Source organism: Pristis pectinata, chromosome 11 (genome assembly GCF_009764475.1).
Source record: "Pristis pectinata isolate sPriPec2 chromosome 11, sPriPec2.1.pri, whole genome shotgun sequence".
Taxonomy (NCBI): Eukaryota; Metazoa; Chordata; class Chondrichthyes; order Rhinopristiformes; family Pristidae; genus Pristis; species Pristis pectinata.
The window spans coordinates 42,142,763-42,152,594 of NC_067415.1; the positions used below are offsets into that span (position 1 = coordinate 42,142,763).

The 9,832-nt window shown below is 39.3% G+C and overlaps 1 non-coding gene across 1 annotated transcript; it reads right to left on the reverse strand.

Annotated features, from left to right (window-relative positions):
• Positions 1–2,978: 2,978 nt before the first annotated feature.
• On the reverse strand, positions 2,979–3,051 carry trnat-ugu (transfer RNA threonine (anticodon UGU)). The gene has a single exon. It is a non-coding gene; the product is annotated as a tRNA-Thr (tRNA).
• Between the last annotated feature and the right edge of the window lie 6,781 nt (positions 3,052–9,832).

Genomic DNA, 9,832 nt, shown 5'->3' on the forward strand with positions numbered 1-9,832 from the left:
GGACTGACTGCGAATTAACTAACAGGCAGTGAGCACGTACTTAAATTAATCTTCTGTACTACTTTTTACACCTTCATTATCTAACTTGTAAAAAAAACCTAAAGTTATCCCTCTACAATGCCACCCCATCATTTTGTTTGATCATCAGTTGAATGTTACTTATGTTGCTTATCATGGTAAACTATTCATCCATAACAGTATCAACTGATACTAAAGCTAGTAACTGTTACCACAATCACTTTGGGTCATGTTTTATCCAGTTTGCCCAAGAAGAGATATTGCTTGGCAGTAGGGTTTTCTGGACTTTTCAAGGGAGAAGTCTTCATGGCATTGACATCATTTCCGCAACAAGTATCAAGAAAATCACAAGGGCTTTGCCAGGCATGCTCTGCTGCCATCCATTAAGTAAAGAGAGATGGATGCAAGAGAGAAGGGTACTTATAATTTATTTATGAATTTCAGATATTATTTAAAGTGATTTTGTGCATATAAGTGTTTTAATCTTTCTTTTATTTTAAAAATGTTTAACCATTTTCAGACATTTTCATATTGATTTATCTTTACCAGTTTTTAAAATGTTCTGTATGCCATCCTAAGTGTTTGAACAGGTTTGACAGCTGACTTTTCTGGGGGTGTGGTTCAGCCAGCCCCCTACAGTGTCTCTGTAGGTGTTCTGACCACACCCTATGATGGGATTTATGCGTGGGAGCCCCGTGCAGAGATATGGATCAGAATTATTTCAACAAGGAAATTCTTGTTGGAAGATTAGCTCAAGATAAATGCAGAATTAGTAGAGAAGTAAATAGAGCATGGGCAGTTCATTGCCACCAGAAAATTCCAGGCCAATACTACATCCTTTTCTTCAATAGTATTAAATTCATGCTTAACTTTTGCAACCATGACTAAAGTCTTTTGTTTGGAGATTGGCGGTACTGGAGATATAACACACAGCCAATAATTCCTCCTGTTTAATGAGTTATTCTTTATTTTCTCCTTCCAAGATGGGACAAAGTTAATAATTTAACCTCATAATGTGGTTGGAGGCACATTCTCTACTAAAGCAATAGAATTCACCATCTCTGTATTAGGTTCTATGAAGCCATTAATCTCTGGTTCTGTCACATCTATAAATGTGTTATCAGCGCAGAGGGAGATGTTATTGGCTGGCTCTTCCATCCCTGTTTTCCTATGAGGGAAGTAATAGTCAATGTAAAAGGAGAATGATCAGATATTATGGCACACTTAAATGTAGCACCTTCTGAAGTTCCTCTGATTTGTTGAGGCACCAAAAAGTAAAGTAATTGTGCACAAATGCTTTCCAAATACAGTAAATGACTTTACTACCGGCATGTATTAGTCAAATCAACTCACAACTGATTCATATGTATTATGCCAGCATCTACAACATAATGGTGACACTTGCAATGAAGAAAAGTTTTGTAAAATTTGATTTTGATAGCTTAAATTCACAGTGTTAAAGTCCAACAGCACACTGCTTATCTACTGATAACTGTAATTACCACAGGACAAAGTTTGTAAGTTTGTTCTTTTGCAGACTTTCTGCTTTTGAAAGCAAAGTGTTTCTTTTAGTGTCTTTTAGTGTCAATCCTCCTGGCACCATTGCTTGTGATCCAGCCTAAGTCAACCCATTCCCTTCAGCTTTTGCACTCTTTTTATAAATTTTTATTCCCAGGCCAGCCGTGTTTCTTGGTAGCTCTGGTATTCCTCGTCTTTTATGCCGTGTTGTTTCCTTAAGTCTTCTGAGTTACATAATCTTTCTTTCTGTGGCCTCCTCAGTTAGCCCAGAATCTCCCCAACTATTTGCTTCCTACTTTAGTCATGGAAGACAGATTGTGTGCAAGATACCATGGTGGGGGTGAGTCCTGACATTTTGTCAGATGACTTTAAAAGAGTGAGTGGGGGGCTGGGGCAGAGAGTGAGAGAAATAGGGAAGATATTGGATGAAAGATCAGAGGGACAGAGGAATGAATGGGGCACAGACAGAAAGCAAGGCTACGGAAGAGAGTCAAGCAGAGATTTGCAGGATAGAGGAGAGGTTGTGTGCTTCAAAAGGATATAGGTACAGAAGATATGAGAAAGAGATTGTAGAAAGGCAGATGGAATGGACAGAAATCAGCACAAAGAAAGAAAGAAATCAAAAAGAGAAACACTATGCAGGCAGGAGATTGAGAGATGAGACCACAGTTTAGGTAGGGCAGGTGGACACAAGAGAGACACATGGAAGAAAAGGGCAGAAAGAATCATTGCACTATTGGTGGGATAAGATCATAGAGAGAGACAAAGAGCTTTTACATAAAGAGATGAGGATTTTGTGAGAAATTAAGGATAGAGGCAAACACTGGTTGCTCCTAGCTCAATATCTCAATCTTGTGTTCAGATCAATCCATGGGTTTTCCCCTCCCTATCTCTGTAAACTCCTCCAACCCTACAGCCTCCTGAGATCTTCCTGCTCCTCCATGCCTGGACTACATCTCCGAATTCCTTGCACACCATTGACAACTATGCCTAAGCTCTTGAATTCCCCTTTTAAATCTTTCTATCTCTCTACCTGCCGCTCCCCTTTTAGGATGCTTCTTAAAATCTACTGATTTGTCTGAAATGAAGCACTTTGGAACATGTTTAATTCATTAAAGGGACTTCATTTGAAGAAATTATAAGATATCTTTATTAGTCACATGTACATCGAAGCACACAGTGAAATGCACCTTTTGCGTAGAGTGTTCTGGGGGCAGTCTGCAAGTGTCGCTATGCTTCTGGCACCAACATATCATGCCAACAACTTCCTAACCCGTATGTCTTTGGAATGTGGGAGGAAACCGGAGCACCCGGAGGAACCCACCCAGACAGGGGGAGGATGTACAAACTCCTTACAGACAGTGGCTGGAATTGAACCTGGGTCACTGGCGCTGTAATAACGTTATGCTAACTGCTACATTGCCATGCTTGCAAAAGTCGGGAGGCCCTAGTGAGGATCGAACTCACGACCCCTGGTTTACAAGACCAGTGCTCTAACCACTGAGCTATGGAGCCACAGTATTATTGTAGTCTTCTATGTGGAGCTTGAGGATAAAACCAAGCATGAGCCATTCAGACTTTGAAGACAATTAAAATTGCACCAAGATTCCACTAACATTAAGTTATGAGGCTCCCACCTGTGTCAGATATACCCTTCCATTGCACAAGAACTCAATGAAGATGAAAGAGAAAAGAACAGTTGGTTTATTGCTTGGATTCTAGATCCTGAACCGCCTAGTTTCTGCTGTTTGGAGAGAGATATAACTCCCTCTTATGTATGTATATTTTATAACCTTCTTTTAATTCGCCATCTTATCCCTTACTAAAATATATTCTTGCCACCAGGCCTGAAAACTTAAATAATTTAGGGACATGCTCTAAGCTGCTTTAGAAATTGAAACAAATCCAGAATGTCTTGATTCTGCATAAATATCTAAACAAAATCTAACCTTATAAGCCAAGTTGTATTGGTTTAGACATCTTTGAAATTGTTTCATAATCCTTACTTGTTGCATGCAGTGAAACTTTTGACCAAATAATTCCCTATGACTGGAATTGTTACCACTTTACTTTCAGTCAGATGTTTGTGGATTAAAGGCCTGCTTTGAACACAAGCACCAAATCTAGCTTGGCGTGCTATTGTTAAAAGGAGATACTGTGCTGAGGTCATTTCTGTTTTGAGTCAATGTTAACAAACCGTTGGTACAATTTAGAGTCATAGAGTCACAGAGCAGTACAGCACAATGGATACAGGACCTTCGGCCCAACCAGTCCATGCCAATCATGGTGCCCACCCAGCTAGTCCCAATTTCCTACAGTCGGCCCATATCCCCCTAAGCCCCATCCATCCATGTACCTATCCAAGTGCTTCTTAAATGATACTACTGTAACAGCCTCAACCGTTTCCTCTGGCAGCTCGTTCCATACACTCACCTCCCTCTGCATGAAAACGTTGCCCCCCAGGTCCCTTTTAAATCTTTCCCTTCTCACCCTAAACTTATGCTCCCTAGCTTCGGACTCCCCTACCCTGGGGAAAAGACTGTTACAGTCCATCTTATCTATGCCTCTCATAACTTTAGACACTTCAATAAGGTAGACCCCTCATTCTCCTGCATTCCAAAGAATAAAGACCCAGCCTGGCCAACCTCTCCCTGTAACTCAGGCCCTCTGGTCCTGGCAACATCCTCATAAATCTTCTCTGCACTCTTTCCAGTTTAACCACGTCTTTTCTATAACCGAGTGACCAAAACTGTACACAGTACTCCAAGTGCGGCCTCACCAATGACTTATACAACTGCAACATAATGTCTCAACTCCAACCCCAACTCCTAACTGATCAAGAGCACCCTGTGATCTATGATAACCTTCTTCACTACCAACAACACCTCCTAATTTTGTGTCATCTGCAGACTTACTGATCAAGCCTTGTGCATTCGTATCCAAAACATTTATATAAGTAACGAATAACAAAGGTCCCAACACCAACCCCTATAGCACACCACTTGTCACTGGCCTCCATTCTGAGAAACAACCTTCAACCACCACCCTCTGTTTCCCACCTCCAAGCCAATTTTGAACATACTTCACTAGTTCTCTCTGGATTCCATGGGACCTAACCTTCCAGACCAGCCTACCATGCAGGACCTTGTCAAAGGCCTTGCTAAAGTCCAAATAGACAACATCCACTGCCCTACCCTCATCTACCTTTTTGGTTACCTCTTCAAAAAACTCCAAAGGTTTTGTCAAGCACGACTTGTCACACACAAAGTCATGCTGACTCCTCCTCATGAACATGTCATGAACACCAGTGAAGAAGATTCTTGTTGTAGTTGAGGGCATCAAAAAACGTGGCTAAAAACTGTTCATGATCTGCTAGTAAGTCTTCTCAGCAGTAGATGGGCTTGTGATGTATTGCAGCTGAGCATGAGCTAAGTGCAGTCTGGGTGAAGGTGTGTTGGTTGAAGGGTTAAAACTTTTAAGAATGCTAGACTGGTTAATATGTACTCTATTTTTTACTGCTTCCAATACTTGAATTGAGTCTTGCAAAGCTAAATCCTGTAGATCAATTACATGAACATCAAAAAAGTGCAGATGGGGGAAGACTGAAATAGTAACAGGAAAATACCAGAAATACTCAGCATCTGTAAGGCCAATTAATACTTTATATGGGATAGTTTTAAATGAATGGCAAAGCAAATTAACTTGTGATGCAAGTGAACACTATAACTATAAAATGCATTACAGTAAGTTATAACAGACTTCCTGATGTGGAATCCTCGGTTTTGTACTGGCATAGGTATCACTGTAGTTTAGTGCTAGGGCAATATTGAATTACTGAATTTCAGGCATGGTCTTCTACCCATTTCCTTTCCAATTTCAAATTAAACCCTAGGGAAAATTTGGTGGTGAGTTGTTCCATTCAATGGCATTAATCCATTGAATGGAACGTGCTCAAAGTGTCAGGATGATGCATTCAGATTTTGCTTCATGACTGTTAAACTGATAGTGGATTCACACAAGTCCAGCATATTGGTGATATCCAGAATTACCATGGCCAGCAAGAGATGATTTAACATCTCTTGATCAATTACGCTCCGCCATTCAATAAGATTCTTTGATGAGTTAACTATAACCACAACTCTGCATTCCAGCCTATCCCTGATAACCTTGGTAACTTACCCCAGTAACTTTTCACCCCCTTGTTTATCAACAATCTATCTACCTTTACCTTAAAAGAATTCAAAGATCTATTTCCACCATCCTTTGAAGAGCAGTTCTAAAATCTCACAACCCTCTAGGAGAAAAAGAAAATTCATTTCATCTCTCTCCTGAGTGGCAGATCCTTTGTTTTTCTCTTCACGTTCACCCCATCAAGACACCTCAAGGCCTTTAATGTTTCAATCAAGTTTTCTCTCCTAAACTCCAGCAGATACAAGTCTAGTCTGTCCAACGTCCCTTCATAAAACAACCCACCAGTTCCAGGTATAATGAAGAAATTTGCTGGGGTAAGTCAGGATCAAATTGAATACTGAATAAAATTCATCATGCTGATTTGGCAGCCAAATTCTACCAAACAGACCATTCTACTTCCCATCTCTAATTTCTTCTACCTTTTTTATGACAAAAGAATCATTCAGTTGCCTATCATCACAACTCCGTGCATCCATCTATATTTCCTGTTGATGAAAATTTAAAATAACTGCAGATGCTAGAAATCTAAAATAAAATGAAAGCAGAAATTACTGGAAATAACCAGCAGGTCATGCTGCACCTGTGGGAAGAGATACTGAACTTTGTTTCACTTTCCATATATGCAGCCTGACATGATGAGTATTTCCAGCATTTTCTATTTTTATATCTACTGGTCGCTGGACAGCTTATAAGTCGAGGTTAACATGGTCAGGGAACTTTGACAACTTCATACTATACAGGTACCAATAAAAGACTATTATCTATCCCTTATCAGGTTGTCATGTTTGGGATCTTTGATCATTTTTACAGAAAAATCTTTATATGATATAAAGATGTCCAGAAGGAATTTCATTGCAGCAATATTCTGAGCAGTGTGTGTTTTGTCTTCTGCTGCACAAAGAATGTACATTATAATTGTCCCCTGCAGTCCTCAGCTCCCACAGTTATAATCATTTAGATCTCATGGAAAAATGACAGTGAGACAATCAAAACCATTATTATTGTGTAAGCTGGACAGCAATGTCTAGCAGCCATATGTGCAGTTAAGCAGGAAAATCAGGTAGTTGCTGTTGTGTTGCAGTGCTCCTCAATTTGTTGACATTGAAACACATGGACAGAGTGAAGTTGTTACACATGTGACAGGCACACAGTAAATTCACAGGAAAATGTAGGACTTGTCCATTCTACTGAAAGCGAATATTTAACTGTTATACTTATTACCATCAACATCCCTGGAACAAGTATTTTACTAGTCTAAAATCTCATTGTTTCAGATTTTAATTACTTTGAGTGAATTAAATAAATATTTATTTTCTTTGAACTTTTAGTATTGAACTAACCATTGTAACTGATACTTCCTCTGTGTGTGTGCGTGTGTATGGAGGTTGTACTTAGGGTAAGGATGGTGGTGAGTTATAGTTGGTGAACATGTTACAGAGGATAGGATGTTCAAAATTCAGCTCAGGATTACATAAAACAGCGAGGTTCCAGGAAATCTAATTCAGCTCTGGCTGAGAGATAGAATTTTTGGCATGAGTGTGGGGTTTATCACAGCACAGAGGATGATGCACAGAGGTAGAGAGAAGAGTTAAACAGGTAAAGCTGAGTGTTGCAGGGCATTTGTGGAAACTCAGGTTTCCACAAATGCCCTGAATGGTGCTAACAAAGGGCATGAAGTCATTGAGAAGGAGGAGAAGGTTATGGTACTTCTGAGAAGGATAAGGTATCAGGAATGGATGAGAACCTATTATGTGTGATCCTCACTTCTTTGCACTTATATTTAATGTACCTCGATAAAAATAAAACAGAATCAGAGATTCTCAGATGTAGATCAAGAAGAAATTGCAAATATATCTCAGAAGTCAGCAAGGTCATATCAGATTGTTTTGATTTCACAGTGCAGTGCTTATCAAAAGTCCATGAGTCTTCAGGGTACTGATCATTATTTTAGGTCAATCAATGTAGAATTCAGTTTTCAAAACAATTAACACAGTTACTTAAACATAACATAGTGGGAATCCACATTCCTGTCTCCTCAAAAGTGAAATCAAAAACTTTCTCTTTCAAAAAAACAGCCTAATACCCAAAATAAGAATGCTTTATTAAATTTATTGATTCTTTTTCTTATATCCCATACAATCTGGCAAAAAATATCTTAAGATTTTCTTCAGTGTTTTTGATACTGTAACATCCAACAGTATGTGTACTTTACAACAAGAGGCTAGAGATTACCAAGCGATGCCCACTTGTATTATGTCTGCATAGATCATAGTACCAAACAAGGCAAGTGAAATGGCATTCATTGTGACAACGTTCCACTTTACAACTGCAATTTAAATAAACTCTCGAAAATATAAACACTACTTTACAATTAAGACCAATGATGTACTTCCATATTAACTAAGCTCTTCCTGAACTAATTCCTTCCCTGTAAAACTGCTTACTGATTGAGAAAACAATTACAATTCTAATTTTTTAACTGTGTTTTGTTTAGTCACTGTGGTTTGTCGCAGGCTTACAGAGTCTCTGCTGGATTATCCTATTTTCTATTCTCTTCATTAGGTGAGTCCCAATTGTACACTGGAGAAGCAACAGCTACTAACTGTCTCAAACTGATAGATCTCAGCTCACAAGGTCCTGATCCTCCTTTGACGTGAAATATGTTTTGTAAAAAATTTCAGACTTTGATACATTCATGTGCTGATTTCACTTGATGTAAAAGAAGTATTTATTGAAAGTAGATTGGTTGGCTATAAAGTATAGTTTGCGGCATTCTGTGGTGTTTTTCAATATAGTTATATAAATAAGTCATGATCAGAGGACATACTGACATAAGCATACATATTTAAATATGTGTCGATAAATATATGCATTATATATATAATGTAAGCACCACAAGTAATGGTTTCTTTGTTGCTTGGCTCAAAGTTCCTTTGTCTGTAACTGTTAGGAACAGGAGATTTACTAGAACTCCATCAGTATCCAAGGCCCAGCTCGGGATATTGATGAAGAGGTTGCTTGAACTTATTGACGTGATTTGGGAACACTGTGGGAAAAGGTGAATGAAAGATATTTGCTTACACTAAAATGTTGTGCTTTGGTTGGAGATGTTTTGGGGCCCACCAAAAATCAGTGATACAAAGCAGAAAAGGGCACAGGACACCCAAGCACTGCAGTTCCTCAAAATTGGGCCAATGAGTTTATTAAAGTGGGCCCTGGATATATATGTGTAGCATTTGGCAATAAAGGTACAGCTACACTGAAAGTGTTAGCCTACTATTAGTGAAACAAACTAAGGGTGGACGGAGAACTTGTGGGATATTTGTGTACTCAGAGAGTCAACCCTCACAACACTAATTTTGGGTGTCTGGGTGTCCTCAGGAGGTTTTAGACTATACAGTGAATTACTTTGCCCCAGCAAAGGTGTTTGAACATTCAGGGGTCAGTTACAAGGTGCTCCCAATTTAAATACATAATTCAAGGCAGCCATTTGTCAGACTCTTCTGAGAGGATGTCCAGGAGAATGCCTGCTTGTCATGGTGAATAAAGACCTTTTATGTCAACCAGCTTCAGTGTCTCAACAGTTCACAGTCACGACAGAGAGAATACTGTTAAGGAATGTTTGTGAATTGAGAATGGGAACTGTAATGGCCACAGTCTGTGAGTACCTGCGCTTTGGAAGAGCCTGCATTGCCTCTTCTGTCTGCTCCTGTGGGCTAAAGAGTGGATGAAGTCTCCTATTCTGGGGTAGATTAACAATAAAATAAATAACACTCTGCAAGGATTAATATACTGTATATCAGCAGATGTGCTCTGGAATGATCCTGGGACCAAGAAACTGAGAGTGACAGTGACCTTTACTTCAAACGAGAGCTGTCTAGGCACATGCATGAGCTTGTATTTGAGGTTTTATGTATCCACAGAGCTCAGGATGAATTTCTTGTGTAAGTGTAACCTGTGAGGACATTGATCCTCCAAGAAATGTAGATTGGAGTGTAGCTACCTGTTAACACTGTCACTGTTGTCATGTGGTCCCCATGGGTACCTGCGATACCTCCAAAGCATATGTAGTACATCTATAATATTATCTATCAAGAAGAGTGGT